Here is a 24,839-nt window from a genome sequence, read left to right on the forward strand (position 1 = left end):
AAATGCTATTATGGAGCTTAAGAAAATTTTGGGAGAAATTATCACCTTTCATCAGAATATTATTTGTATGTGGGGAAAGGAACTTGATTTGCAGTAGTGAGAATGTATCAGATTACCTGGAATGGAAAATGTATATAATATAAGAGGGTAGGTTTCTGAAGAAACTTAAGAAAATATTTGGTATGGAATATGTGAATTCAGTAGTAGGAACTCAGAATTCGTATATTATTCCCCAAGGTACAGTAACTGGTCTAGACTGAATAGAAATTATATTTCACAAGAGCATGTATATGTAATTGAAAGCTTTGGTACACATTCAATGACTATTTTAAATTATGCACCAATAAAAACTAAAATAAAAATACAGGGTAATGAAGTAAAAATGAGACATTGTGAAAAAAGGAATAATTTCTGTAAACTATTTACAGGAAAGAGACTGAATATATCCAGCGTGAAATAAAAGTATAAGGAGTGAAACCTGGGCACAAGGAGGATTTTTTTTCCAGGGGAGTGATGGGGACACAGCCAAGAGTCTATAAAAAATGGAGTTTAAATTTGAAAACATACTAGTTATGTGAGTGTAATGGGAAGAAGGGAGTATGGAGTTCCAGATCTTGTAGATATTGATGGAGCAAAGGGCATCTCTGGCTGCATTATATGAATTCTGTGTGATAAGAAGCCATTTGTCTTTAGAGAAGGGAGCTTTACTGGGGGGTGGAGTTGTAGGAGAGTGTTTAGGGTACGACACCTGTCAGGATTATATATCTTGTGTTTACCTTACTTTTTTCTGTCACTTGTCAGTCGAGTAGTTCTAGCCAGTGGAGGTGTTTAAAAGTTGTGTTATAATGGAAATCGTATGGTTTGTTGTCTACACATTGTGTTGTAGAATTGTAGACTGCAGTTTTGTGAAATTTGTAGAAGTATAAAGGAGTGTAGGAAGTAGGTGGATGCTATTTTTTTTCCTACTGTTAGTAAGGCACTGGTTTGCTCTGTACAGAAAACCAAGTGCCTCTGATTCAAAAGCTGAAGTAAGAGAGGCCAGAAAAGATCTTGATTACTCCTTTCCAGCCAATACAGCATCAGGTCTCCCACCTGCTGCAAGCTGGCGAGGGAGAATATATAGTAGATCTAGGAGGGTGGGGTATTTATCGTCCAAAAGATCAAATGTAGATCACCATGAAAAAGTCTATAAGAAAAATGAAGCAAGATAGAGGGGTGGACAAGTGGTCTGAATAACCAGGGTAACTTGAGGCCTATGATGTTTTGTTTAGAAACTTATGAAATCTATCCAGCTGAGTGATGTACTTCAGTAAGTACATACCAAAAAGAGAATTATATTCAGGAATGGATTAGAGAGGAGTACAATGCTGTGAAATGATCCTGGTTGGCCAAACAGAAGGATTTTCTAACTACAGGAGAGATGATATGATAAAATTTTAAGTTTGTCTACTTTAAAGATGTATATGGTTAGGCATTTCATGACTCCTGTAATCACTTGCCTAGTTATGTTCCTAAAGGACAGGGAAGTTTATCCTATTAGCAGTGTGTAGGATACCGAGTGCACTGGCAAATTTTAAGAAAACTAAATTGTGCTGTGTTCTGTACACTTGACCAGAAACTTGATGAATTAAAAAGGCTAGAAAAAGGTGAGTCAGTGCAAACTGTAAAAAGGTGCTTCTGATTTGGTTTTTGGAAGAGCAACTGTTGGTGACTGGAAATGAAACAGAGATGAACTAGAAAAGTGGGGTTCTACTTGGTGCTTCAAACTAAGAACTCCAGAAGAGAAAAACAGAGACAATCTGACTATAAGAAAGTGCAGGAAACATTACTTTTGTTGCTTACCTAACAAAGAAAGATACACCTATATCGGACCCCATCCTGTAAGAGAAAGCATTGCTTTTCCAAAAACAGTTAAGTGAAGGTGATCCTGATTTTACCGCAAGGGCAGGTTGGCTGGATCGGTGGGAAAAAAGTAATACGGAGTGAGCCAGCTTAATATTTGTGGTGAGAAATTATCGGCACAGTTGGAGCTAGTCGTTAATTTTAGAGCAAAGATTCATAGTCTCATTGACAAAGGTGGATTATCAGGTGAGCAGTTACACAATTGCGACAAAACAGGCCTAAATTCTAAAATGCTTCCTTCAGCAACTCTTGCTTCTTGGACTGTAGTGTCAGCACCCCGTTATAAACAAAGCAAGGAGAGCGTAACTATTCTGGCTTGCAGTAACACTATGGGTAGCCACAAAATGAAGCTTGTTTTGATTGAAAAAGCAAGAAAAAACAATAGCATTTAAGACCCTATCCCTGGATGCTTTACTGGTTTGCTGTAGAAATCAATAAATTGCATTGATGAAAGCAGACATTTTTAAAAACTTTTTTCAGAGTTTGTTCCTTCTGTGGAAAAGCATTTAAAGTCTGCCAGTTTATAGAGGAAGTAGATCCTCATCCTTGATGATGCTCTCTCTCATCCTGATGGGTCTCGACTACATAGTGGGGACATAAGGACAATTTTTCTTCCACCCAATGTCACCTCTGTATATCAGCCAGTGGATCAAGGTTTGTTAGTGTCAAAAAAAATACTGTTGTAAGCTTCATATGGCACTTACAGAGGCGATTGAGCAAGGCAAGGCGCTACTAGAAAAACTTAGGTTGATTTAAAAGATGTGATTTATTTAATTGCTCAATTGTGGGAAGAGGTTGAACCACAAACTATTGCGAGGTAGTGGAGGAAGTTGATTTCTGAACATGAAAGCTCAACAGTTGATACTAAAGTCATTCAGGGACACAATGAAAATTTGATTTCGTTGGTACAGCAAATTCCAGGATGTGAAAATGTGAGCAATGATGACACACAAGAATGGATAAACAAAGACGAACAATATCAACTGACTGATGAAGCTATATTAACACTTGTAAATGGGAATCAGGATGATGCCACTGAAGACAGTGACATTGAAGACAGAACAAAGAAAATCAATCACTCTGACGGAGTAAAACCAATTGAAGCAGCCCTAAGGTATGTGGAATAGCAATCCAAGGTGACCAGTACTGATGTGTTGTTACTTCGGCACTGGTGTGACCTAACAGCAATTAAGAGATGTGAGTCTATAAAATAAACCGCAATAACCATTTTTTTTTAAACCAACTAACTTACATCTACAGTACATATTGAATTGCAATAAATACTGTACAGTAGAATGCTTTTCTTCTTTGAAAGAGTGTACAGTACAGGATTTTAAGAGGGTTTCTTGGGTGTACAGTACGTGTATATAAACATTTTTTGTTAAGTGTCCAGTGCATATTTAAACAGTGTTTTTTGTTGAAAGTGTACAGTACAGTTTTGAATGTTTTTATTTTGTTGATGGTGTATTTTAACTGCAGTCTTATTTTCAGAATGTACTCTAATTACAAACATGGGTCATTCAAGTTATAAGACATTCCCAGTTATCTGACCACCCCTCAGTCCTGTTTAGGTCAGGTAAATGGGACTCTAATGTACTTGAAGCAATCTTTATACATTTCACTCAGAACACAATGTAATATTTCTAGTGACCAACTACCTTCTGCTGACAACTTCATCTCCCACCGAGAACATTTGCTAATGGAAAAAAGACAAGCTAATAAATTAGTATATTCAAGATGCTTAGCATTTTTTGTGTCTTTTTATCATTTTGTCTTATTTTTCAAGCATAAATGTCTATAGCACACACCAAGGGCAGCAATCCAGATACCCACCTTTGTGAAAACAAGGAAAATTATTATATTCTACACAATATAATCAATACACTTTTACACTCCACCCCCTACCCTGGCAGCCTAAGATCACATTATATTAACTTGAGCTTAATTGTGTCTAGCCTTGCTGATATTTTTACAGTGTAAAGACCATACACCTTTATTTGTTCACTTTAATATATTTTACATGTATAGCAGTCTTGGAAACAACCCCCAGCCATTTAAAATGCCTGTAACTGCACACCATACAAAACTGCTTTATAGTATAACTTGCCATTTACATTGTGAAATGTTTTATACAAAAATTAGTTTGCTTACAGTTTTCCCTTTAGTGTTCTCCTAAACATTATTGCAAAAAGGATATGTTTTACATTTCACCCTTAAGTTTAACAAACTCGACAAATCTCCACCATTTTTTCTTGTAAAACAATATTTCACAGGTGTGAGTGATGCATATAGTCTTGTATTTATTCACTTAGTGTTGCAAGTCTTTTTCCTGGTCATTTCTATCTCCCATCACCAAGCTCTGGTTCAAGTCTAAGATACTCCTAATTCTTGTTAGCCAACATGCTGTGCTTTTTTCTGTCTCTGAGGTGTTTTGCTTTGGAATACTGAAAAATGTTTAACTTGCAAAAGTTTCTCTGAGCTTTGTTAGAAGAATGTGGAGTCCTCTTATGCTTGCTGGTTCACTCTCTGTTAGATAAACTATATTTCCTCCTTAACCTGTTCTATATCAAAAAGTATCTTTGATCCTCCGGAAAAAAAATATTCTGAAGACAGCTGGATACAGTAGCTTCAATCTCGCATCTGCCGCTTGACATTCCCTGATTACTGGGATAAATGTGCTTCTCTTTTGCCTGGTGTACAGCAAGTAATCTTTTCCAGAAACACACTGCCTCCTATTTTTAATACTTTTCCTTTCTGCCACATTGTATGACTGCATCTTTACTAATATAGGTCTCAGCTGCTTTCTTATGGCCAGGTTTGGAGCATACACACACACCCTTCTCAATTAACACATTTTGCTATGGAACAGCAGTTCATTTGCTTATTTGTCCTTTCATAAAAGTAATAATTTGCTCCTTCCTGCTTCTGTGGTACATCAAAAAATCTCATTTTTTCTCTGCATATGCCTTGTCTCTAACTCTGTTTTGTGAAACTGCTCCTCTTGAGAAGTCTCATGCTTAGCCAGCCTTTTCTTCATTTCAGCTTCCGATTTTTGCAATTTTATCAGCTCCTCAGAATAGCTAGTTAAAGCTTATTTTTTCAGTTGATGTATTCCTTTGGTACTTCGTTTATTTTTAGGCATCTCTTGAGTGGATTTGATTTTTTTCTCTTAATTAATGGAAGCCACCTCATGTACCAGAGATGAAATGTGAATGATTTGCTGAACAGCTGCAGGATTCACCACAGCGTTTTCTGTTCTTTTTTGGCTAATGTCATGTCAGGTCTCCTAATTTCTCATTTGCTGGCATCCAAGGAATGTTTGTTATAGCCTGTGACTGAATTTTACCAGCAGGCAGTTACACTGTGACCCTTTTTTTAACAGTTTGTGTTTTCACTCTGGGAGAGCTCAAATCAACCTGTTGATCAATGTACAATGATCTTGGAAGTCCTAACTGCTTTTTTATCAGTTCCAATCTCTTCACCTAATACTGTACACCAGAACTGTTGTGGCTCTTTTTTGATAAGAAATTGTCAAGTACCTTTTTCTGCCCACTTCATTGGTTTTTTTTTTAGATCTTTCTTTAGGCAGCATTCCCCAACACAGTCCCCTCTGCTGCACCTACTTATTTTATTAGTGAAGATGTGAAGGCTAGTCTCTGTCCCCTTAGATTAGATTGAGGCAGTTTCACTGAAGAGAACTGGACCAGAATGAGCTCCTGCTCTTCTCCACACATCATTTTCTTATTAATGAGATTATTTTGCTCACTACAAACTTTCTTACCTTTCATTCATGCAGTAGTTTTCCTTTGGTATTGGTCCAAACCCCCCCCCCCCCCACACACACACACACATACACACAAAATCACCATGTTGTCCTGCCAGATGGTTGTGTAGAACCTAGTCGGAGGGGTTGGCGAAGTCTCTAGGTTGGTAGACAACCTCTAGCAGTTCTCCACTGTCAAGTTTACAAACAAACCATTCACAAAACTGGATCATTCCTTCTTGTCACCCTCCTATCATGATCTTGTGTTGTTTGCTGTCCTTCAAATTTTTGTCCTCCTAAAAATCAAATGACGTTCCCTTCATTGTTGTTTCTACAGCTATTACAACTAGTGCTAGCATGCTAGTAGTTCCCTCTGTTTTTCAACTTCAGGAAGGGGGTAATGTGTGTGCTGTTCTTCAGCAATCAGCATGTTTCGGCTGGCTAGTAATCTGTTGAAAATTTTCATCAGGTGATCACAGCAGACTGGAGAGAATCCTTTAGATCTGAAGTAGTTAACTTAATTTGTGCATCAACCTATGGGTCTTCGGATCCATATCGGATTCGAGCCGGCGGTTTCCAACAGCATAGATCTGAGCTCCAAGCTCCTCCCCCTACCCATAATCCCCTGCCAACCCTACCTGACCTCAGATCTAGTTTGCCGCGGTTTCATCCAGCAGCTCGATCACTGAGTTCCAGGCTTTAGCTTTTTTTTTTTTGAGAAAATATTACTGTTTTTCTCTCCTTTTTTCTATAATCTTTAGTGTGCGTGTGTTGTGTACAGGTCCCTCATAATTTTTAAACCAGTCTGTTAATTTTCTTGATAGTTTTTCCTTCCCCGCCCTCGTTAGTGCGTTAGGGAGTGTGCTATGTGTTGGGGCCTAGCGTGTCTGTTTCTTTACAGTATGTCGGAGGCCCCAAAAGCTGTTTTCTCCAAGTGTACTGAGTGTGGCCATAAGCTATCCCCGGCGGATGGCCACAGTCAGTGCGTGTTGTGCCTTGGGGTTGGACAGCTGTCTTCAGGTTGCTCCATATGTGCAGCGTTCAATCCCAGGGCACTTAAGGACCGGAAGGCTAAGCTGATTCTGGCAGGACTGCTGCCCCCAGACTCAGCTTCGGCCTCCGGTCCCACGGTGGCTCCTGCTGCGGCTACGGCCACTCCTGCCTCCCTTCCCCTGGCCGGGACTCAACCTCCCGCTTTGGGCCAGGAGGATAGGGAGTCCAGGAAAGAGAAGCAGAAGGAGAAGCACCACAAGCGGCGGGCCGAGGCCTCTTCATCGGCCCCGCCGGCTAAGTGGTCTTCTCCCTCCAGGACTTTCGAGCCTTCCCCCCCTCGGCTCCGGTCTCCTTGTTTTTCACCGGGACTGGAGGAGGAGGAGGCCCGGCCCCCGTCGAGGTCATCGAGGTGGCACTCCCGTCCCACCTCGGTGGCCTCATCCAGATCCACCCGAAGCCTGACGGACGCAGACTTGGACCTGATGATGAGAAGATTCCTCCAGGCCCAGCTGCAGATGAGAGTGCTCCTGCCTCCCCCTCCCTCCGGGGGGGGGGGAGCTCGACCCCATTTTTTGCCCCGATTGCTCCTTCTCCGACCCGCTTCCCGGGTTCGGAGTCTTCAGAGCCGGGTAACATCGGTGCCGGGGGGGGTGTGTGTGTCAGCGCCGACAGTATCGGATACTTCGGCACCGACAATGCCCTTGTGTTTGTCGGGTCCCTTTTCTTTGGATCCGAACTCTCGGAGCCGAGAGCTGAGCTTCGGATCTGAGGGTTTCAGTGTGCCTTCGGCTCTGCCCAGGTCGGAGCATACTGAACCTTCAGATACGACCGCGTCAGCTCCGGCCCCGATCCGACCATCGGATCCGTGGGAGGGTCTGCTCTCTGATCCCAGAGAGAGTGGCTCTCCTTCGGCATTTGACGTAGTGGAGAGGGTTCTGTCGATGGATTCCAGACCCCTGGCCTTGGCTATGGCTCCACCTTACACTCCTTCTCAGATGGGTCCAACTTCCATCAGCCAGTCCCAGGGACAGCCTGCTCCAATGTCCCAGGTCATTCCGTTGGAACATGATGTTGCTGGTGAGGTCTCCTCGGACAGCCCCCCCGAGGAGGTTTCTCACAAGTGCAAGAGGAGGCACTTGGACTCCCCTGAGTCCTTGACCAAGGACACAGATTTGGAGCAAGGGGAAGGTTCCCCAAGATCACCACCCCCTTGAGGATGTCTCATTTGGAGACATCATGGAGATGCTCAGGATTGGGGGGGGGGGTCTGCCCCAAAGCCTACCTCGGACAAATCTGTGTTCCTGGAGGCATTTGAAGCAGGCCTGTCTACCTCTTGGGTGTCCCCTGCAGCTGACCCCCTGGTAGATCTGATCACTACTAGGGAGTGGAAGGAGCCGGACACTGTGGAGCCAGTCCCAAAAAGACCTGATAAAATACTCAGTCCACCCTTTGACAGATCACACTGGAGTAAGGGAACCCCTGTAGATGCCATGTTGGTGACGGCGGCCACTATAAGGGAATTAGCCCAGGAGAGTCCCTCGGTCCATCCTCCAGACAAGGAGTCTTGGTCGATGGACCGCTTAGGGAAGCGGGTTTTTAGTTCAGCTACCTTCTCAGTGAGGTCACTGAACTACATGGCACATGTCATACGACTGCAGCGAGACCTTATCAAAGAGTACGCTGCGTCGCCCCCGGAGTCCATGTCGGCTGAGGACAAACAGTTGTACTCTTCCCGAATGGCCACTCTTAGTTCTATTTCGAACACCTCTATGTGGCTACTGTCCCACGCCACGGAAGGGGCCGCTAGAGCTAGCGGAGCAGGCGTCGTTATGAGGCGACAGGCCTGGCTCCGCCACTGTGATTTCGAGAAACCCTTTAAGGCATCTTTTGCTAATGCCCCTTTCGATGGTTCTGCTCTCTTTGGAAAAAAAGTACATGATACCTTGGTCCAGAGCGAGAAGGCTGGGAAGACATCTGCCGTCGGAGTCCGCTTCTCTGCTCCCCAGAGGTCCTTTTCCACGAAACAAAAGGGACAGAAGAAGATGTGGTTCTGGAAGTCACAACAGCCCCGTTTCGCTCCGGACCCCCAGTCCTTCTGTGGCAGAGAAGGACAGGGTGGATGCCACCCTAGAGGCAGAGGGAGCCCGAAGAACTTTGGGTCCAGAGAACCGTTCTCTGAAGGGCCCACGCAACAGCCCTGAAGGGTTACCCGACTGCTCCACTCTGGAGGCAGTCGGGGGGCACTTCTCGAGACACCTAGCAGCTTGGCAGTCCATCACGACCGACCGCTGGGTGCTTCGCATCATATCCAGAGGTTACCAGATCCCATTCTCTCATTTCCCCTCGCAATCCCAGACACCTCCCTGACGTCCCACCCGAGCAGAGGGAGGCCGCAGCTGCGGAAATCCAGCGGCTGCTAGATAAAAGAGCCATCCAGCACGTCCCCCCAGACCAGTACGGATCAGGCTTTTACTCCAGGTTCTTCTTGGTGCCAAAAAAGACGGGGGACTTCAGACCGATCCTCGACCTAGCCCTGTTGAACCTGTCAGTAACCAAGGAAAAGTTCCGGATGGTCACGCTTTAATCCATTCTCCCTCTCCTGCGGGAGAATGACTGGATGTGCTCTGTAGACCTCAAAGATGCGTACTACCACATTTTGAGATGATCCAGGAGGTTTCTCCGCTTCCTGCTAGGAGCCAGCCATTACAAATTCAGGACCCTTCCCTTTTGTCTCACCACAGCCCCCAGGGTGTTCACCAAAGTTCTGTCTGTGATAGCGGCCCACCTGTGACTGCAAGGCATTCAGGTTTTCCCATACCTGGACGACTGGCTCCTGACCACCTCCACAAGGCATCTACTCTGCACGGCCAGAAACTCCTTTCTTCATCTAGCGACCCGGCTGGGGATCACTATCAACATAGAGAAATCTTCCCTTTCTTCAACTCAAACCATAGATTTCATCGGAGCCAGGTTAGACACAAACAGGCGTCTAGCCCTTTTAACTCCAGACAGAGTGCGGACTTTAAGACTCCATGTGCGGGCCATCCTCCTACCCCAGGCACCCCTGCGGAATTGGTCCTGAGGGCTTTGGGTTCGATAGCGGCCACCATCAACTTATTGCCAATGGCACGTCTGAACATGAGAGTCCTGCAATGGACTCTCCAAGTTCAATGGTCTTTTCTACAATTCCCCCTGTACCACCCTATTCCCCTCAGTAGGGTTTGCAGGAAGGCCCTGTTATGGTGGCTTCAATCCCCGGACCTCCAGAAGGGGCGCCCCTTTTGTATGTCCCCTTCCCTAACCACGGTGATCATGAATGCCTCTCGCCTCGGATGGGGGGGCATTGTGCGGGCAGGACAGTCCAAGGCACGTGGAATAGCATGGAGACCTCTCTGCATGTCAGTGTCCTAGAGATGAGGGCGGTGCTTTTGGCGTTGCAAGCACTACAAAGCCTTCTTCCTGTAGGAACGATTGCAGTCCAGACGGACAACATGGCAGTGGTCTGGTACATCAACCAACAGGGAGGAACCAGGTCTTATCCCCTTTGTCGAGAGGCCATGAGAGTGTGGGAATGGGCGATTTCCACCAACCGTTTTCTCATAGCGACGCACATTCCGGGACGGTCCAACATCCTCTCGCCGTACGAGTGGTCTCTGAACCCAGAAGTAGCGAAGCAGATATTCTCCACTTGGAGTCAACCTTTTTGCAATCTTTTCGCGCTCTCCTTCAAATGCGAAATGCAACGACTACTTCGCTCTAATTCCCCCACCCAGGGAATCCCCACGAGACGCTCTGGTGCATGCTTGGCCCCCCGGTCTCCTTTATGCTTATCCTCCTCTTCCGCTGATGTTGAAGTTTCTACAGAAAGCCAGTCTGTTGCGGAACAAGATAATCTTCATTGCCCCATTCTGGCCTCGCCAGGCTTGGTTCCTGTATCTTTGGTCTCACCTAGTGAATCCTCCCAGGATTCTGGATCCCATTCCGGATCTCATATCCTATCCATTGGATCTTCCGACCCCTATCCTGGACAACCTCAAGCTCACGGCTTGGTTGATCCAGTTCCAAGGTTAGCTAGGACTCCCGGTATCTCTTCCCAGGTTAAAGCTATTCTGGTGGCGGCGCACAAGCCATCCACCAGAAAGGTCTGTGATAGCAAATGGAAACGTTTTTCTATTTGGACAGAGCACAGAGATTTAGATCCTTTCACAGCGCCATTGCCTGCGGTGTTAGATTTCCTATCAGGACTCTTCAATCAGGGCGCCAGCTCCTCTACAGTCAAGGTTCAGTTGGCGGCTATCTCTCACTACCACGTAGGAAGTGACCTTGGACCGTTGATCTCCTCTAAGATATGCAAGGCCTTTCTGAAGGGTACTTTCCTACTCAGACCCCCAGTGAAGGAAGCAGTCCCTCCTTAGGACTTAACTTTGGTATTGCAGGCACTTACAGCCCCCCCCCCCCCTTGAACCTGCAGCTTCAGTAGATCTAAAATTTTTATCATGGAAAACTGCCTTTCTTGTAGCTATCACCTCAGCTCGAAGGGTTTCTGAACTTCAAGCCCTTTGTGCAAAACCACCTTATTTGTCCTTCCACAAGGACAGAGTCTATCTCAGGACCAATCCCTACTTTCTTCCAAAAATTGCATCCGAATCGAATATTAATCAGTCCATTAACCTACCAGTTTTTTTTCCCAACTACCAGAACAAAGGGGAATATAAGTTACATTCGTTGGATGTGCACAGACAGCTGCGCTTTTATTTACACAGAACAGCTGGTCATAGGCAATCAGATCAGTTGTTCATTTCCTTTGCCAAATTTAACTTGGGAAAGGCTGTTTCTAAAGTCACACTGTCCAGATGGATTTCTCAGTGTATTCTGTTGGCATATGAAAGTACTGGTCAGCCTGCACCTCTAGGAGTTCCATGCCCACTCTACCCGGTCTATCTCTACCTCGGCGGCCTTTCGTTCTAGACTCTCGTTGGATGATATCTGCTCAGCAGCAACATGGGCTTCGTCTCATACCTTCATTAATCACTACAAGCTGGATATTGTCTCCAGAGGGAGAGCATCCTTTGGCTGTGCAGTGCTCCGGAACATCCTTCCTTGAAGACCGCCCAAGATTTAGGTATCTGGGGACTCTGTCCCATAGGTTGATGCACAAATGAAGTTAACTACTTCAGATTAAGAAGATGTCCTTCAAGGATGCATCTGCAGTCTTTACAAATGGGTTGTCCTGTCGTCAGGCAGCCCTTCGGTCGGCCGGATTCCAAAGTCTGGGTCTGGCTTCGGCTGGTGTCGCACTTCACCCGACGTCATTGTGGCAGTTTTTCAGGTATAAAGGCATCAGCCGACGCCATTTTCCTCAGTCTTTCTTGCCGCGTGGCGCCCGAAGCAGAAGCTGTTCGCAAGTGCCGGTCGGTCAGATCCAGAGATTACTACTACCGAATACTACTTCGAAGACTTCTATAAAGCTAAGTACCCCGTTGGGGACTCTTTCTTGCCTCAGCCGATGTCAGAGAAAGTTAATAACTGTTTATCTTGTGGGAAACAAATACCTCATAAAGATTTCCACTCCTATTGCATACATTGTTTAGGCCCAGACCATGACGTAGCATCTTGTCTAGCCTGTGCTTCTTTTAACCGGCGGACGCTTAGACGTCGATCGGACTTTGCTGAACAGATTTTCGGCTCCGATTTTGCCTACATTATGCCGTCGGATCCTCCGACTATGCAAATAACCAAGAAACGCAGAGAAAAGGACCGACACTCGCGGTCCGCGGTTTCGGCCGAAACCGCGGTTAAGCAAACCACGAGTCTCTCGGTTTCGGCCGAAGCCGAGCAAGCGGTTCTTTCTTCAGCCGATAACTTGCCTTCTACCGAGGCCTCTTCTAACCTGGTAGAAACGGCTTCTGAAATCCAACCTTCTGTTGCGGTTTCACAGGATTTATCAGACACCATCCCCCTGGATATTTCTACCCCTGCACGTGGAGCTGCTAGGCCTCCTCCAGCTATGTCTATTAAGGCCTTTGCCAGGGCTAAAGCAGCCAAAGCATCAAAACCTGTGCCTGTCAAGCCCCCCTCTCACAGGCCCAGCACCAGTTCCCATATGCTTTCTTTGGCTGAGGATCTCATCTCTTTAATTCATGGAGCCCTTCAGCCTCTCCTCCTGAGGAATTTTCCTTTGGGGAAACTTTGCATGCTATGAGGGAACAATTTCAGTGGCAGGGCCAAGATTTCTCAGACTCTAGAAAAAGGCTTAGGACCTTTCTACATTTGCCACAGCATAGGCCTTTAGCTATACCTCCAGTTCTTCCTGTTGTTGATGATGCATTTAATGATGCTTGCACTGCTCCTGATACTTTACCTCCGGCTCCTGCTAAGCCCGATAGGTACTACAGGGTCCCGGACACTCATCACCACTTATATAAGGCTCCTTTTGCAGATCCAGAGACTATCTCCCAGGGTCCAAAATCTGTAGCAGCTACTTCCTCTAAAACCCCCTCCCCTCTGAAAGGGAATCCAGGTCCTTAGAGAGATGGGGTAAAAAAGTTTACACCTCTGCTACTTTGTCAGCTAGAGCTTTGAACTGCCAATTTCATATGATTCAATATCAAGAGTTTATGCTTGACCAGTTGACTAAAAAGCTGACCTCTGAAGAATCTTTAGATAAAAAGTATGTTCAAGAAATGGTACATAACATACAGCAGGTTAGTAACCATTCTTTAAAATGTGACTATGATGCACTGGAGGCTTCCTTTAGATCAGCCATGACTGGCACAGTTATCAGGAGGCATGCATGGTTGAAAGAACAGGCATTACCAGACCATGTCAAATCTAAGCTTTTGGATGCACCTATGGACAAGGTCAATTTATTTGGTTCTCCTGCACAGCAGGTACTAAAAAAGATGGAAGAGAAAGCAAAATCTGTGCAAACAGTGAAAGACTTCTTGCAAGTTCAACCTCCAAGGTTTAGCCGGAACTGGCCCTCCAAGAATTGGTCCTTTCCAGACTCCTCTAAGGCACAAAGAGGCAGGAATAGGCGCTCTAGAGGCAGAAACCAATCCAGGGGTGCCTACAGGGGTCGCCAGTGGCAGGGTAACAACCAACGAGGCACGGATACAGCCACCACCACTACAACAACTCAATCACAGTGACTTGGCGGTGGCACCGCCTACCAGGGAACAACTAGAAGCACCTTTAGGCGGAAAGCTAACCTTATTTTCAAAAAACTGGCACTGCATTACAAGAGAAAAATGGATTTTGCAAACTATAGACCAAGGTTACAGATTCCACTTCCATACTCTACAAGGAAAGAGAGGAATGCCGAATCTACCACCTACTCAAAGGACAGAAGCTCTAAAACAAATATCTCAATTATTAGAAATGAGAGCTGTGGAGAAGGTACCATCTATGGAGCAAGGAAGGATTTTACTCCAGACTCTTCCTGGTACCAAGAAAAGAAAACAAATGGAGGCCTATTCTAGATCTGTCCGCTTTAAACACATTCCTCATTGTTCCAAAATTCAAAATGCTGACCCTACAGCAGCTTATTCCCATGCTGGGCAAGGAGTCTTGGCTGGTAACTCTAGATCTCAAGGAGGCATACCTGCACGTCCCCATAAGACCAATTTGCAGAAGATACCTCAGATTTCTTGCAGGATCAGAGCATTATCAATTCTCAGCATTGCCCTTTGGCTTATCTACTGCGCCCAGAGTGTTCACAAAATGCCTGGCATCAGTAATCGCTCATTGCAGACTTCAGGAGATTCAAATCTATCCCTACCTGGACGACTGCCTGATACAAGCGGACAACAAAAACAAACTATCAGAAAACTTACAAAGAGTCATCTACCTGCTGCAAGCCCTGGGATATACAGTCAATACAAAAAAGTCAAGGCTGATTCCATCCCAAAGAATAACCTTTCTGGGTGCAGAACTGGACACATCAAAACAAATGGCATTTCTAACTACAGAAAAGAAAGAGCAACTTCCTCTCTACTTCTTGGCATTAACAAAGCAGAACCATTTAACTGCAAGAAAAGTGCTACAAGCTCTAGGCTTCATGGCATCCTGCATAATACTGGTCCCTCATGCCAGGCTGCATATGAGAAAGCTGCAGTGGTACCTAAAGAATTTGTGGTCCCAGCACCAGCACAGCCTAGAAACCAAAATTCCAATGATCCCATGCTTGAAGCAAGAGTTCCTATGGTGGGCTCAGGCCTGCCAATCAAACACAGGATTACCCTTCTGCAAAAGTCAACCAAGACAAACCATCACAACAGATGCCTCAGACCTCGGTTGGGGGCACACATGATGGACAAGTGCATTCAAGGCCTATGGACTCAAGACCAGCTACATCTGCACATAAATCTAAAAGAAATGATGGCAGTGAAATTGGCAATCCAGGCATTCAGGCCATTTCTCCAAGAAGGCCAGTTGATGATAAGGACAGACAACACCACAGTTATGTGGTACATCAACAAACAGGGAGGCACACACTCATACCCTCTATGCCGGCTGGCACTGGACCTATGGGATGTGGCTCTGAGCTACAACATTCAGTTACAGGCAATTTATGTACCAGGGAAGGAAAACATTCTAGCAGACATTAAGCAGAACTACAACAGATGCCCACGAATGGATGCTGCATCCGGACATCTTCAAAACCATCACAAGAGAATGGGGATTACCACAAATAGACTTGTTTGCATCCCCATTCAATCATCAGTTGAAGAAATTCTGCACAAGGACTTACCACCCTCTTGCTTGGAAGGTGGACTCCCTATCTTTCAGTTGGAAAAGCCTGACAGCATACGCCTTCCCTCCACTTCCTTTGATGCACAAGGTGCTTCTGAAAATCAAAGAGGAACGTCCGAGGATCATTCTGATAGCACCAGACTGGCCAAGACAACATTGGTACCCACTGCTGAGGAGCATGTCCCGGGAACAAATATGGACACTGCCCCTGATCCCATTACTGCTAACACAGAACAACTACAACATCCTGCATCCAAACCTAAAAACTCTGCAGCTAACTGCCTGGAACATTACATAACAGCAAATCTGAAGTAGGATATTCATTTGTCTGCAACCTGTGGGTTATGGATCCGATATCGGATCCGAACCGGCATGGTTTTCCAGCTATGGATCCAAGCTCTCAGCTCCTCCCCTCACCCATAATGCCCTGCTCTACCCTCATGACCTCAGATCTCGTTTGCCGCGCTGGTGACTGGATTTGGGTACATAGCTCTCAGCTAAGTGAACTCTATTTCTTGTTAAAATCAGAGAATTTTTTGGTTTTTTGAGTGAATTTGTGTGAAAGTTTAGGTTTCCCTTTCTTATAGTGTATTTTGAGTTTATTTTGAGTTAAAGTAAGTAATTTTTATTCCCTCCCCTCGCTGTTGCGTAGAGTGTGTGTGTAGGCCTGTGTGTCTTTTTGTTTTTAAGTTACTTTCTGTAACTTTTAGTGTGTTATAGATTATGGCTGACCAGCCTAAATCTATCTTTTCGAAATGCTCCGGGTGTGGCCATAAGCTCTCACCGGCTGATGGCCACACTCGGTGTGTTAAGTGTCTCGGGGTTGAACACCTCACATCTGGTTGTTCCATTTGTGCAGGGTTCAACCCCAGGGCACTGAGGGAGCGGAGGTCCAAGCTGGTCTTGGCGGGTCTTTTACCGCCAGACTCGGCTCCGGCCTCCGCTCCTTCGGGGACTACTGCTGCAGTTGTTTCCCCCTGTGGCACCCCCTCCTGCTCCTGGGACTCAAACTCCCGCTTCTGGAGAGGAGAGGGATGCTGCTAAAAAGGACCGGAGGGAGAAGCACCTGGCGGGCCGAGACCTCTGTTTCGGCCCGCCAGCCAAGCGGCTTCTCCCGGCTCCGTCGGTTCGGTCTCCTCATTCTCGGCAACGGTCCCCTGTGTGCTTTTCACCGGGCCCTGAGGAGGAGGAGACCCGATCTCCGTCGAGGCTATCGAGGAGGCACTCCAGGCCTACCTCGGTAGCCTCTTCGAGATCTACCCATAGCCTTTCTGATGCTGATCTGGACCGGATGATGAGAAGGTTCATCCAGGCCCAGATGCAGATGGGAGTGCTCTTGCCTCCCCTCGGGGAGCTCAACACCCTTTTAAGCCTATTGCTCCTTCTCCGACCCGCTATCCGGGTTGAGCAGCTGGAGCCGAGCAGCCGGGCGGGGAAGGTCGGAGCCGATAGTACTTGGTACCGGACCCGACCCTGCCCTCGAGTGCGTCGGACCCGATCTCGGAGCCTGGATCCGAGCCGGATCCGGGGATCAGTGCTCCTTCGGCGCCGTCTGTGTCGGGCGCACTGTCCTTCGGATCCGAGTGCTTGGCGCCGGCTCCGATCCACTCTTCGGATCCGAGGGAGCCGATTGTCGGATCCTTTGGTCGAGGTCGGCTCCCTTCGCCTTTGATGTAGTGGAGAGGGCTCTGTTGAGGGTCTCCGGACCCCGGCACTTGCTTCGGCTCCGTCCGCTCCCTCTGCACTGGGCCAGGCTTCCACCATCCGGCCCCTGGGACAGCCCGTTTCTGTGCCCCAAGTTGCTCCTATGGAGCAAATTGCTGCTGAGGACTCCTCTGACAGCCCCCAGAGGAGGCCCTCGCAAGCATACGTCAAAAGGAGGCACATTGACTCCCCGAGTCTCTCACAGAAGACACGGACTTGGAGGAAGGGAAGGCTCCCCACGGTCACCCCCCGAGGATGTCTCCTTTGGAGACATCATGGAAATGCTCCGTATAAGGGGGGGGTGGTCTGCCCCCAAGTCTTCCTCAGACGAGTCCGTGTTCTTGGAGGCATTTGAAACGGGCCCGTCTACCTCTTGGGTGTCCCCTGCCGACCCCTGGTGGACCTTATTACCACCAGGGCGTGGAAGGAACCGGACACCGTGGAGCCAATTCCCAAAAGACCGGATAGGATCCTTAGTCCGCCATCCGACCGGACCCATTGGAGTAAGGGGCCTCCTGTAGATGCCATGTTGATGGCGGCGGCCACAAAGAGGGAACTAGCTCAGGAGAGTCCTCAGTCCACCCACCGAGCAAGGAGTCTCGGATGATGGACCGCTTGGGAAGCGGATGTTCAGTTCGGCGACCTTCTCGGTAAGGCGCTGAACTATTTGGCACATGTTATTCGGATGCAGCGAGATCTTATTAAGGAATACGCTGCATCCCCTGAGTCCATTTCGGAGGAGGACAGAGTTCTGCACTCCACCCGTATGGCCACTCTTAGGTCAGTTACGAATACTTCTATGCGGCTACTCTCCCATGCAACGGAGGGCGCCGCTAGAGCTGCGGGACAGGACTGGTCACTAGACGTCAGGCCTGGCTCCGTCCTGATTTTCTGAGCCCTTCAAGGCGTCGTTGCGAACGCCCCTTTGATGGTTCTGCTCTGTTTGGCAAGACCGTTCGGAGACATTGACCCAGAGCGAGAAGGACGGAAGACGCTGTCTGCCGTCGGAATCCGCTTCTCTGCACCCCAGAGGCCCTATTCTAGGAACCAAAAGGGTCAGAAGAAGATGTGGTTCGAAGTCGCAGCAGTCCCAGCCTGCTCCGGACAACCAGTCCTTCCGTGGCAGAGGAGGACAGGGAGGACGCCGCCCTAGAGGCAGAGGGGCTCCCAGAAACTTCGGGTCCAGGGAACCTTTCTCTGAACGGCCCGCAGCAACCCTGAGGGTTGCCCGACTGCTCTACTCTGGAGGCAGTCGGGCGTTCGGGGCACCTAGCGGCATGGGAGTCCATAACATCGGACCGCTGGGTTCTCCAAATCATATCCAGGGGATATCGCATTCCTTTCCTTCACCTTCCAAAATTGAAGTCCCTCCCAGGCGTCCCACCCGGTCAACGGGAGGCGCTTTGGCAGAAATTGGCCATCTGCTAAAGAAAAGAGCCATCCAGCCCGTTCCCCAGACCAGATCGGATCAGGGTTCTACTCCAGATTCTTTTAGTGCCAAAAAAGACGGGGGAACTAAGACCAATCCTAGATCTCTCTCTCTTGAATCTGGCAGTCCCCAAAGAAAAATTCCGAATGGTCACTCTGCAATCTATTCTCCCCCTTCTGGGAGAAAATCACTGGATGTGCTCGATAGATCTCAAGGACGTACTACCACATCCTGATGGATTGGCGCTCCAGGAGGTTTCTCCGCTTCCGGCTGGGAGCCAGTCACTACCAGTTCCGGGTCCTTCCCTTTGGTCTCACCACAGCCCCCAGGGTGTTCACCAAAGTACTAGCAGTGGTAGCGGCCCACCTGAGGCTTCAGGGGTGCAGGTCTTTCCCTACCTGGACGACTGGCTTCTTACCGCCCCAACAAGGCATCTACTTCTCTTGGCGAGACTCCTTTCTCCATCTTGCTCCATTTCTGGGCATCACAATAAATACAAAGAAGTCCAACCTGGCCCACACAGCTCTTAGATTTCATAGGGGCCAGACTAGACACAAGGAGTTTACGAGCCTTCCTCACTGCGGACAGAGTTCTAAATCTGCAGCTCCAGGTGCGGGCCATTCTCCATTCAAGTTCTGTTCCAGCGGAGTTGGTCCTGAGGGCTCTAGGGTCCATGGCTTGGCTATAGCACTTCTTCCTCTTGCCAGGCTCAATATGCATTCTACAGTGGACGCTCTTAGTACAGTGGTCATACCTTGCTCTCCCCATGCATCATCCCATAGCGATCAGCAAGGCTTGCAAGCGGTCCCTCTTGTGGTGGCTCCACTCCCGGATCTCCACAAAGGTCGCCCATTTTGTGCTTCTCCCCTCTCGCCACGGTGACCACGGACGCCTCCGCCTCGGGTGGGGGCACTTGGGCCGGACAGTCCAAGGCACGTGGAGCGATTCAGAGACCTTACTGCATATCACTGTTCTAGAGATGAGAGCAGTGCTCTTAGTGTTGCTAGCACTTCAGGACTTTCTTCCCTTGGGAACAATTGCGATTCAATCGGACAACATGTCTGTTGTCTGGTACATCAACAAGCAAGGGGAACAAGGTCTTACCCTCTTTGTCGAGAGGCCATGAGAGTTTGGGAATGGGCAATCTCCACCAATCGCTTTCTCATAGCAACGCACATTCCGGTCGGTCCAACATCCTAGCGGACAAGCTCAGTCGCACCATTCTGACCCCTTACGAGTGGTCTCTCAATTGTCAAGTAGCGGAACGCATATTCGCACGTGGGGAACCCTTCATGCGATCTTTTGCTTCTCCCTCAAACACCAAGTGCGACAGTTTTTCGCTCTAATACCTCCTCCCGGAGGTACCCCAAGAGACGCTCTGGTGCATGCTTGGCCACCCGGTCTTCTGTATGCCTATCCACCCTTGCCTCTGATGCTGCAAGTTCTTCAGAAAGCCTCTCGGGTGGGTTGCAGAATGATTCTCATTGCTCCATTCTGGCCTCGACAGATCTGGTTCCCCTTCCTAAGGTCTCACTCGGTGAATCCTCCTTGGATTCTAGATCCCATCCCGGATCTGATATCCCATCCATCCTGCATTCCTCCTCCGAACCTGGACAACCTGAAGCTGACCGCTTGGCTGCTCCAGTTCCCCTCTTGATAAGGACTCGGTATTTCTTCACCTGTAAAGGCTATTTTGGTGGCGGCTCATAAACCATCCACTAGAAAGGTTTACGAAGCAAATGGAAAGCGTTTCTCTGTGTGGGCGGGCGGCAAGGCCTGAATCCTTCACGGTTCCTCTCCTGTAGTGCTTGACTTTCTAACCTCTCTCTTTAACGATGGTGCCAGCAGTTCCACAGTCAAAGTTCAACTGGCGGCAATTTCTCACTATCACATTGGCCAAGATTCTAATCCTCTTATGTCAGCCAAATTGTGTAAGACATTTCTTAAAGGTACTTTTCTTCTCAGGCCCCTATAAAACAAGCAGTTCCTCCTTGGGACCTTTCTTTGGTCCTACAGGCCTTGACCGCTCCTCCTTTCGAGCCCAAGGCTACGGTGGATCTCAAATTCTTGTCCTACAAGACAGCCTTTTGGTAGCCATTACATCAGCCAAGAGAGTTTCTGAACTTCAAGCTTTATCAGCTAAACCTCCTTACTTGGTATTTCATCCGGACCGTGTCTCCCTCAGGACCAACCCGTCCTTCCTTCCTAAAATCGCTTCTGAAGCAAACATCAATCAATCCATTAACCTCCCTGTTTTCTTCCCTAAATATGAAAACAAAGGTGAATATAAGCTACATTCACTAGATGTTCACAGGCAACTTAGATTTTACCTCAACAGGACAGCTGGTCATAGGCAATCCGACCAGCTGTTTATTTCCTTTGCAAAATTCAATTTGGGCAAGCCAATCTCTAAAGTTTCTCTGTCCCGCTGGATTTCACAGTGCATTTTATTGGCTTATCAAGCGTCAGGAAGGCCCGCACCGGGGTGTTCATGCCCATTCAACCCGGTCAGTATCTACCTCGGCAGCCTTCAAGGCTAGGATTCCTCTAGATGATATTTGTGCAGCAGCCACGTGGGCTTCATCTCATACATTTATTTCCCACTATAAGTTGGATCTTGCATCTAGGGGTAGAGCATCCTTTGGCTCCGCGGTGCTCCGGAATATCCTTCCATGATGGCCGCCCAAGATTCAGGTAGCTGGGGACTCTGTCCCACAGGTTGCAGACAAATGAATATCCTACTTCAGATTTAGAAGTTATGTACTCACCATAACGTTCCATCTGAGTAGGTGTATTCATTTGTCTGCAACCATCCCGCCCTCCTATCCCCCTGGCCTTTCAGTTTCCTGCATATTCTTTGTTACCCTTTTTAGGGTATTGTTGCTTTGGCAAACTCGATCTGAGGTCATGAGGGTAGAGCAGGGCATTATGGGTGAGGGGAGGAGCTGAGAGCTTGGATCCATAGCTGGAAAACCATGCCGGTTCGGATCCGATATCGGATCCATAACCCACAGGTTGCAGACAAATGAATACACCTACTCAGATGGAACGTTATGGTGAGTACATAACTTCTAATTAACCCAAATTTATCCCAAAGGGTTAAAGACATAATCCTGGAGGCTCATAGACCTTCAACAAGAAAGAATTATGCAGCAAAATGGAAAAGATATCTCATCTGGAGTACTGCAAAAGAGCAAGAGGTGACACTGGTGAACATAGCCAACATCCTGGAGTATTTGGCGGAGCTCTTCCATTCAGGCCTGTCCTACTCTTCCATCAAGATACATGCATCAGCTATTTCAGCAGAGTACAGCTTGGATCCTCATGTCTTCTCGCATCCTCTGCTCAGACAGTTTCTGAGAGGAATTAAAAATGTGAAACCTCCCAGGAAACCTCCATTGCCAGCATGGGACTTGAACTTTGTGTTAGAAAACTGACTCTTCCTCCTTTCGAACCAGCAGCAACAGCAGAATTACAATACTTATCCTGGAAGACTGCTTTCCTGCTGGCAATAACTTCAACAAGAAGGGTCTCTGAACTACAGGCATTAATGGCAGTGCAACCCTTCCTAATCTTCCATCAAGATAGAGTGTCCATGAGAACAAATCCTACATTTATGCCTAAGGTGATATCCAGAGTGTCTTTAAATCAGGCTATCCACCTTCCTACATTCTTCCCCAACCCACAGAACAGGGGAGAAAGGCTCTTACATACCTTGGATGTACACAGACAATTACGCTACTACCTGGACAGGACAAAAAACAATAGAAAAACTGACCAGCTTCTGGTAGCATATGCAACAGGAAAGGAAGGAAATCCAATTTCTAAACAGACAATCTCCAAATGGATAGGAAATTGCATTAGATTTTGTTACTCCTACCATGGAATTAAAACTCCAGAGAACATCAGGCCTCACTCCACAAGGGCTACAGCCACTACCACAGCTTTCTTACGAGGAGTGGCTACCAAGGACATTATAGAGGCTGCTACTTGGACCTCCGTGCATACATTTGCCAAGCATTATAACTTACCTCTATACTCTAGATCCCGTGCTGGTTTTGCCACTGCTGTTTTGCAAGGGATCCTAACTACACCATAATCTCTTCTCTTTTCCTCCTCCCCTAGTTTAGCTATGGTATTCTACCCATTTGTAAAGACTGCAGATGCATCCTTGAAGGACATAGTACAGTTTTGTACCTACCATAAATGTAGATGTCCGAGAGGAATGCATCTGCAGTCAGGATTACCCACCCTCCTTCCCCTCTGAGGTACTCCTAGGGTATTTGCCAATCTTCAGCTAGCTTGGGGGGGATCTATTATGGTGTATTTGTTTGTATATATGTACATACATGCTTATTTTATGTGTTTGCTCTCTACTATTTGGAAACTTTGGCATTTATCCAAATTTAGCCATCCAAGAGGGCACCTGGCATCTGGGGCAAGAAACACTGAGGAAAATGGCGTCGGCTGATGCCTTTATACCCGGAAAACTGCCGCAATGACGTCGGGTGAAGTGCGACACCAGCCGAAGCCAGACCCAGACTTTGGAATCCGGCCGACCGAAGGGCTGCCTGACGACAGGACAACCCATTTGTAAAGACTGCAGATGCATTCCTCTCGGACATCTACATTTATGGTAGGTACAAAACTGTACTTTATATACTCACCATAACGTTCCATCTGAGTAGGTAAACTTCATTTGTCAGCAACCGACCCCCCCCCCCTCCGTCCCCCTGACCTTCGGATGTTCGAGATGTTACCTTCCTTATGGCAAGGGTATGTAGCTAGTTTTGCGGGTGATTTTTGTATGCTTATCTAGCTGTGGGCAAACTCGATCTGAGGTCAGGTAGGGTTGGCAGGGGATTATGGGTAGGGGGAGGAGCTTGGAGCTCGGATCTATGCTGTTAGAAACTGCCGGCTCGGATCTGATGTGGATCCGAAGACCCATAGGTTGCTGACAAATGAAGTTTACCTACTCAGATGGAACGTTATGGTGAGTACATAACTTATTATTTTATGCTAGTCTCCTAACACTCAGCTTTGCATCCTTCCCCAGCGTAGTATAATGGATTGAATTTGAGTTGCACACCTTCATGTTTGTATTGCCCCCTCCCCTGACTCTAAATCTCACACAGTGGCTTGGTCATTGACTTCATCAATCCCAGTGCATTTGTAGGATCACCTCCAAAATTCTAACCTTTGTAATAATGTTCTGCATTAGCTGTCTGAACCATTCATGAAGCAAGACCTCAATCATTTTCCAGTTCCTCTTTAACCTAGAGTTGGAAAGCTCCTGGTTTGCTCCTACCAGACTAATTCCCCTGGGATTGTTTCCGTCTTCCTTTTACCTCATTCCAGTATTCAATGCATCAGTCTGGCATTAGTATACCAGCTGGCACCTTTCTCCTCTCTTTGCTGCCAGAAGATTAACCTTTCTTCAGTGCATTAACCTTTGTTCTGACCCTGCTCACGTCCTTGTCCCCTTCAAGATGTTACTTTCCTTCTGTTAATCTCAACCTTAAAACTCTTCTTTATGCTACTCCACCTCCACATCTACCATCTCTCTCATTCCCTGTCAGGCACCTTCTTTACCCTACTTTGTCACTGACCCACGTTCCTGTGATATGTATAGTGCATTACTGCTTGCCACTGCGGCATTCTTTTACCCATATTCCTTGCATTTCAAAGTAATACTACCTAGCTGTGCTTTATTTCTATGCTATGTCTTGTTTTTTTCTTACTATCTACTGCTACAATGCTTACTCCCAGCTTTCTACTCCCATGGTGCTCCCTTCACACTGTCCATCTTTGTTTTACCTTTCTAACCCAGCATTAAGCACTGATGTCCCTTTAGTGATAGTTGACCCTGTCCCTTCTGTATAACTTGTGTCCATGCTAGTTCTCCTTCTTCCTTCTAACTCTGAAGCCTTTCTCCCTTATCCAGTTTCACAGGCTGCCATTGTACTCCTAATACTATCTCACCTCAATGTGCTGGCAGAGAGCACAACTTCTGAGGGCTATAGCCGCTCCCTCTAATAGCATCTGTCTGCCTCTTCCCTGATGCTGCTTGTCACAACTTCATCCATCTCTCCTAACATGACTCTGATGCCTGCATGCATCTCAGCTTGCTTCCACCCCTACTACTTTGGTATCACTTTGATCATATTCTCCCATATATTAGTAAGTCTGTAGTCCAGTACTGGTTTCATTCTCTTCTGTATCCCCAAACACACACACACGCACTCACGTGCACATGCACACTCTTTCCTCTCCTTCACTTCCTGTTTCATGCCA

General features: G+C 47.1%; 1 protein-coding gene across 3 annotated transcripts in view; it reads left to right on the forward strand.

Annotated features, from left to right (window-relative positions):
* Window positions 1-24,839, forward strand: part of LOC122793043 (sentrin-specific protease 2-like) — a 1,342,091-nt gene that overhangs the window by 930,396 nt on the left and 386,856 nt on the right. The gene's annotated exons all lie outside the window — the stretch shown is intronic.

The sequence above is a fragment of the Protopterus annectens genome, chromosome 2.part0 (assembly GCF_019279795.1).
Source record: "Protopterus annectens isolate FY-2018-M chromosome 2.part0, PAN1.0, whole genome shotgun sequence".
NCBI classification, from domain to species: Eukaryota; Metazoa; Chordata; order Ceratodontiformes; family Protopteridae; genus Protopterus; species Protopterus annectens.